General features: G+C 37.4%; 1 long non-coding RNA gene across 1 annotated transcript; it reads right to left on the reverse strand.

The window, feature by feature from the left end:
* Positions 1–5,866: 5,866 nt before the first annotated feature.
* Positions 5,867–7,956, reverse strand: LOC132611396 (uncharacterized). The gene is made up of 2 exons (XR_009571617.1): positions 7,685–7,956; positions 5,867–6,253 (listed from the first exon to the last, which is right to left on the reverse strand). It is a non-coding gene; the product is annotated as an uncharacterized LOC132611396 (long non-coding RNA).
* Positions 7,957–8,162: the final 206 nt, after the last annotated feature.

Consider the following 8,162-nt stretch of genomic DNA (forward strand, 5'->3'; position numbering starts at 1 on the left):
AAAGGTATGTTAAGGCTTGTCCCTTTCTTTCAAAGGCATGATTCCTATGTTACGATTTCATAAATGCTTCCATAACCCCTTTGTTTTCAAAAGGTAAAAGTTTATGATTCCAAGGCATGATTCCTTTCTCGATAACCCGTAAATGTTTTCCAAAATGTCCGTATTTTCCACAACAAGGTTTATGATTTTGTAAGCTCTTGTGACAACAATGATGGACGCGTTTTATCATGATGACTATGATGCCAAAGATGAGAATGTTTAGCTATTTATTGATTTCTCAATTTATTCATGGATGGTGACTTTATTTCGAAAGCTTCCAAAGTATATGAATTGACGCCTTATGAGATTTATGATCTTATTCTCTGTTCTCTTAATGCTATTCTTCATTGATAGTCTCACCTTATAATAATTGTTCCTTCAAGGTGAGACAAAGCGACCATGATTATTCCATAATATAAACCGGAGGCTACCGACCTTACGTCACTCCGATAAAGTGATAACTTTTACTTGGGCTCTCATGCATGCTACTTATGTTATATATACATATGAATATATATATATATATATATATTCATATGTATATATGGGGTAAGGGGAAAGGTGAGGCGTTATATACGCATAGCCACCTGATCAGCTGGATATCGTCCCGGACGCGGGATATATGGGATAAATGGATCGGGCCGTTATTTCCGCGGCAATATATATATATATATATATATATATATATATATATATATATATATATATTTACCACTGGACTGCAGCCAGTCGGGCAGTTACCACCGTGCTACGTCCGGTCGGGCAGTTACCGCTGATCAGTCGAGCAGTTGCGCTGTACCGACGGGCAATAATCGGACGGGCAGTTATTTCCACCGGACTGCAGCCGGTCGGGCAGTTACCACTGATCAGTCGGGCAGTTAGTATAGGATGATTAGTAAGATAAAGGCACAGTACTGTACATAGATATGGTTAAGCATGCGAGAGAGACATGTATCATATATGGATCGGGTTGCATGCCGCAACACATACTCAGATAACGTTTGATGATAAGGTAACTAGGACTATGGTAAGGTATACAGACCTAGTAAAGATCGCAAGAAGATAAAGAGGTATGCATACATATGCTAGATTTCCATCGGTAGTTCAGAAATGTCAAGTTGATTCTTATTCTTTTCATCTTCAGTATATGACTGTTTTGTTTCACTTTCCGCCTTGCATACTCAGTACATTGCTCGTATTGACATCCCTTTGTTGGGGGAGCTGCGTTTCATGCCCGCAGGTCTTGAGATACAGCTTGACGGATCTTTCAGTAAGGGTACCAGCTCAGAAGTCAGAGTCGTGGCGCTCCACTTGCTTCGGAGTTGCCCTGTGAGTCAGCATGGCTGCGTATGCATTTGCATGGGTATGGCAGGGCCCTGTTCCGGCCACTTTATGTCATGTACTCCTATAAGGCTCGTTGACAGATATGCACAGTTAGATATCTTATAATTATCTCCACTTGTACTATGTTGTATCGTTATTATGGATAGCCTTACCGGCACATGCACTCGAGATTAGTTTGAAGACGTAAGTATGTTATCTTTTGGGCTTGTGCCCCTATGGCTTATAGTACCTCGGTCTTATGTTGCCTTTCGAGATACAGAAAATGTGAGTTACAGTTGGTTCACTCGGTTGCCGTAGGGTGTCGAGTGCCAGTCACGCCTTACCAAGGTTGGGGTGTGACATTGGGAACATTTAAAGGTTAACTTAACCCAAAATGATAGCATCAAAACTTTTTTTGATGTTGCTCGTCATGTTGAGCTTGAAGACAAGCGTCTTGGTGCTGCTAAAACTGTATCTAATGCCTATGTGGAAAAATCCAGTGGTAAAAAGTCTTCAGGATTCAAACGCAAGAAGAGTTGGAAAAATGACGGAAAGAGTAAGGAGACGGGAAAAGGACCCTCAAAGAAAAGGAACAAGCTAAATCCCAAGAAGGGAAAACGATTTTTCAAGAAGAAGACAAGAGTAAGATGAAATGCTACAACTGCCATGTTCCAGGGCCTTTTGCTCATGAGTGTCCCGAGCCGAAAAAGGTAGCATTTCAAAACGCATCTCTAAGTGCTACATATGTTTCTAGCATTGTTTTACTAACTGAATCTTATCCTATGTGGATTGTAGACTCAAGGGCCACCGACCACGTAAGTCGTGATAGAGAAGCATTTGTGGAGTTTCGTCGAGTCTCACCTGGATCAAGGTGGATATATGTAGGAAATAATGCAAAGCTTGAAGTCAAGGGGATAAGCACTTGCAAAATGGACTTGCGTGGTGGCCGAACTTTGATGTTGCATGACATCCTATATGCTCCAGAGATCCGACGTAACTTAGTATCTGTGTCTGTTCTTCTAGATCTAGGTTTCGATTTAAAGTTTAATTGCAATGGTGTTAGAATTACTCAAGACAATGTTTTTTATGGTTTTGGATTTCGTTATGATGGTTTTATTGTTTTAGATTGTAATCCTTCAACTTATGACTATTATGTTGATCGTTGTGTAATGACATGTTATTCTAGTAACAGTGATGTTGATGTTATTACATGGCATGCAAGATTGGTCACATAGGGCAAGACCGGATGAATAGATTGGCAAAGGAAGGGCATTTAGGTCCTTTCTCCAAAATTGAAATGCTAACTTGTGAAAATTGTCTTGCTGGAAAGATTACGCGTAAACCATTTGGGAAGGTTAAGAGAGTTGATTTCCCGTTGCAATTAATCCATTCTGATAGCTGTGGTCCAATGAATGTGAGGGCAAGGTCTGGTGCTTTGTATTTCAATACATTTATTGATGATTTCACGCACTTTGGTCATGTCTATTTGCTTTCTCATAAATCTGATGCACTTGAATGCTTTAGAAACTATATGAATGAAGTTGAGAATCAATTAGATAAAAGTATACAGACTTTAAGAACCGATAGAGGCCGTGAATATTTATCAAAAGAGTTTGAAGAATTATGTAATGAAAAAGGCATTACGAGACAGTTAACTACTCCTTACGTGAATGGTGTAGCAGAAAGGAGGAATAGAACATTATTGGACATGACAAGATCTATGATGGCGAAGGCAAATTTACCTATCTCTTTCTGGGGAGATGCGTTATTGACTGCAACCTACATACTAAATAAAGTGCCTTCTAAATCAGTTACTTCCACTCCCTATAAGCTATGGACTGGTCATAAACCGAACTTGATTGGTCTACGACCTTGGGGTTGTGCTGCATATGTAAAGGATCATTTTGGTAAGTTTGGAAAACTGAGTCAAAAAGGGAAAAATGTATCTTCATAAGATACTCAGAACACTCCAAAGGGTATGTGTTCACTGGTGAATTAGAAGATGGAAGTATAACTAAAACTGAATCACGAGATATCACATTTTTAGAAAATGATTTTCCCAAAAAGGGTGAAATAAAAGAAGGAGAGCCTCTTTACGAAACGTTAAATTCAGATGATCAGATAATATCTTCAGACATGTTTGATAGTCAAATAGATCAAGGATCGGTTCCTGGTCCAAGTGGGAGTTTTGAATCCCAAAATCCTTTAGAGGAATCTGAATTTCAACAACGTAAGAGTTCCAGAAAAAGTGTACCTAAACGATCTTATGAGATTTAAGATTACGTTTTCCTGATGTCTCTCATAGAATTGGATGAGCCTAATTCTGTGACTGAGGCTTTGGCAAGTCCTGGAAAAGATGAATGGATGAAAGAAGAATTGGAGTCCATGAGAACCAACAAAGTTTGGGATCTGGTTGACCTTCCTTCTGGGCGTAGAGCTATTGGGAACAAATGGGTTCTCAAGGTTAAGTGTAAAGCAGACGGGTTAATAGAAAGATACAAGACACGATTGGTCGCAAAAGGTTTTACCCAACAAGCTGGAATAGATTATGAGGAAACCTTTTCGCCAGTTGTGAAGTTTACATCAATTCAGTTACTTTTGGTTATTGTTTCACGTTTAGATCTAGAGTTACACTAAATGGACGTGAAGACAACTTTTCTCAATAGAGAACTAAACGAGGAAATCTACATGGAACAACCAGTAGGTTTCATCGTTAAAGGCCAAGAAAAGAAAGTCTGCAAATTAAAAAGATCTATTTATGGCCTGAAGCAGTCCACAAGGCAATGGTATTTGAGATTTCACAAAGCAGTGATGTCATATGATTTCACCATGATCAATGAAGACCATTGCATTTATGTGAAAAAGTCCAATGGAATGTTTGTAATTCTTTCTCTTTATGTGGATGATATTTTATTAGCCGGAAATAATTTGGAGTATGTGAAAACTATTAAGTCATGGCTTTCAAAGTCATTTGACATGAAAGACATGGGTGAAGTAGATTATATATTGGGTGTTAAGATCCAAAGAGATCGTTCCAAGAAGTCTTTGAGTCTATCTCAAGAAACTTATATAAAGAAAATTTTGGAACGCTTTCGAATAAATAGTTGCAAACCCATGGATACTCCTATAGCAAGAGGTGAGACTTTAAGCCTTGAAATGTGTCCAGAGACTGAAAAAGAAAAAGAAGGCATGTCTCGAGTTCTATATTCTAGTGCTGTCGAGAGCTTGATGTATGCTATGATGTGTACTTGTCTGGACATTTGTTATGACATAGGTCTAGTTAGCAGGTATCAGTCCAACCCTGGAAGAGATCATTGGAAAGTTGTGAAGAGGATCTTCCGATACCTGAAAGGAACTATTGATTATTCACTATGTTATAGTGGAAATGATTTACACTTGAGAGGATATACATATGCTGATTGGGGTGGTGACCGGAACGATAGAAAATCGACATCCTGTTATGATTTCTTACTTAATGGTGGTGCTATTTCATGGAAAAGTAAGAAACAAACTTGCACGGCTCTTTCAACTATGGAAGCTGAGTTTGTGGCTTGTGCATCTGCAGTACAAGAAGCTATTTGGTTAAAATGATTCTTTGAGCGTTTGGGCGTAGCAAAGAATTCTCGAGGATCAATGATTTTACATTGTGATAGTCAAGCGACTATTGCATACACAAAGGATCCTAAGTATCACAGCAAAACCAAACACATTGACATCAAGTATAACTTTGTAAGATACACAGTAGCAAGTGGAAATGTAACTTTACAATACATACCTACGCGAGAAATAATAGCTGATCCTTTTACAAAGGCGATATCTAGAGACCTGTTTGAGAAACATGTTATGGCTTTAGGTTTGCGTAGGATATGATTATATTTCTGTATTGTAAAATGACTTGGTTGTTATAATATTTTCATCACTATTCTACTCTTGAATTTGTGTTTATATCTTATATGCATGTGAAGATGTAATTTTATTGATAAAGTGTGTCGAACAAGTCACCAGATTAGCTCTCTCACATGAGCAATCGCCTCTTACATTGAGTAACATGAAGAGATGAGTTCCACCACCATGTTATGACTTGTTTTATAAGCCAGATATGAGTTTCTCTAAGAATATGGATTTCAGGATCATTGAAGAGAGAAGCTCGGGTTAGACATTTTGGAGGTGTCTAGATCAAGATCTGTACGGTGTTGAATAAGTAAATGAATGAGACACACGCGCCGCTAGAAGGTGAGAACACCATAGCACGTGTTTCATACTGTGTGCTAAGTGACCAATGGGTTAATGGAAGAATGGATCCATGCTTGTTCATTGTGTGAGACCCCGAAAAGTTACATTAACTTTTCAATGGAATACCCTTTGACCTTTGGCTGTTTCTTGAAGTTTCAATCAGTGTTGCTACTTTAGCATATTACTAATAGCCATGAGTGATTCAACAATGCAGTGCATGTCTAGGAAAACAGTTGATTTGGAACAGATAGATTCGAGTAGAAAGGGAAGATAATTAAAATTATTAATTTAACTTATATTCATAGGTCGGCCATTACACTTACCATAAGGTGTCAAGTGTAATTGTGGATATAAAGTTAAACATGAACTCGAGTTCACCTCTTTAGAGGACGAAGGATCAGATATCTAGCTACTGGCATAGCGGATGATGTTTGGGTATTGCGAGTAATAAGATTCTCATGTTAGTAGTGAATTCTTTCCGTATGTGATTGAATTCCTATGTGGAGCTCTTGTAAAACCTTAACAGGTATAGCTCTCGATGCTCGCAGGTCGCACGAACTATTTGCCAGTATGACTTACATGTGTTATGGCCATGGTACTAATTTGAGTCTAGTCCACCATATGCGAAGTGGGAGATGTAGAATATTGGGTTTGGGACCTGCAAAAAGTTATCAGAAGTTAAAAAGCAATTACCACACAAAAGGTAACTTCTGCCCTATCAACGTGGGTTTATGGGAGGAGATTTTGTAACTACTGTAACTTCTCTCTCCTGGATAAAAAGGCACGGTTTCTTTTCTTTTCAAACACATAAGAAAACACAGATACTCAATTTTTCGTCTTTTCACAAGAACATAACAAAGAAAGGCATTTAGTTTGTGAATAAAACTTTGTTTCCTAGTGAGACGAAGTCGACCTTGGGCAATCTTTGGTGGTAAGATCAACAACTTTCGCTGCAATTGAAAGGTACACAATTTGTTGACTTGCCCCGTTATTATTTTCTAACAAACTTCAAACAGTATCTTAAACTGAAGCTTGGACAAAAGGAGAATATTTATCAAATGGACAGCAATGGATAGCGCTTCAACACAAAATTGAGAGGGAAGGGAGGCTTGAAATAATAACAAATGGACCATATTTAAAATGGTACGATGCATTCATTCAACTTTGTCATTTTGTTGGTGAGTGTGAGGACATAAAATGCGACACAGAACACCATTATCATTAAGACGTGAACGAAAAGCCTGAAGCTTAACAAACTCTGCAACCCCATCACATTGAAGAGCTTTTAATCTGTAGAAAATTGGGTCAATGTATAGGCATAAAATTGCTTAAACATAGAGAAAGCATCAGATTTACGCTTGAGAGAAAATACCCAAGAAAAAATTGTGAAATCATCATGAAATAAAATATAGTATCAAAAACTAGTAAAAGATGGAACAGAGGAAGTCCAATTAGCACTATAAATTAACTCAAGTGGAGATGAAGAAAAAGAGCAAGAAGTCATAAATTGCAAGTTCTAGTACTTGCGCCAAGTTGACAAACATTACATAAAGTGTCTAAACTTAATTTAGAATGAAGAACAAGGTAACTTATTGGCCCTTACTAATACTAGCTAAAACAACAGAGCTTGGATGTCCTAAACGACGATGCCAATGATTTGGAGAGATATGAGAAACAACAAGAGCAGAGTAAGAAATTGCAGCAGAATCACTAAAGGAAAAAGAAATTACATAAAGTGGTCCAAGACTATTGCACAGAAGTAGAAGTCTCGTCTCAAAAAGTGATCCTAACCATGTATTTGATTATAATGGTTTTGATACTTGTAACTATTCGCAATTGATTCGCTATAACAACAACCAACTATACAAAGTATATTTTTTTAACACAATTGCATTTATATTGTAATTGACAAAATAATTCTACTCGTTCCAATTCCCAGAATGTCGAATTAATGCCTTATGCTTGCCATTTTTGGTATTCGATTTCAAAATTCATATGGAAAACCAAATAAATCACAATATCAATTCTTGTATCAAACGAACGAAAAAAAAAAAAAACTCGAAAGAACTTTGTAGAATTTCAAACAAACCTGTACGAAATTGCAATACACAGTCGCGATTGACTCTTTTGCGAATTTGAAGTAGTTTTCTCAATTGAATTGGAACGATCAAATTCAATAATGATTGTATAAGCTCTGTTTTACCATTTTGTTTTTGAGAATTTGAATCCAAATTACATTAGTATGGAAGGATAGAGAGAGGCTTGTGCAATTATGGAACTTGAGATCGTTAGGCGTGATTAGTGGTAGATTTGATTTTGCTTGCCCTTTTTAAAAAGATTGCATTCAACGTTACAGCCAGTTTTCGCTCTCCCATATTTTTGATGCAGCTTGGATACGTATTTAAATACAACTGAATAGCAGTGAAATAGTAACTACAAAATGTAATACCCAAAACTATAGTTATATCACGTTATGCGCCTATAACCCCGTAAGTCATTATCTGTTACTTTCTGAAAGAGAAGCAAGTATCTGTTACTTTCGGAAAGAGAAGCAAGGAAAGAAAAAG

This window comes from Lycium barbarum, chromosome 9 (genome assembly GCF_019175385.1).
Source record: "Lycium barbarum isolate Lr01 chromosome 9, ASM1917538v2, whole genome shotgun sequence".
NCBI classification, from domain to species: domain Eukaryota; kingdom Viridiplantae; phylum Streptophyta; class Magnoliopsida; order Solanales; family Solanaceae; genus Lycium; species Lycium barbarum.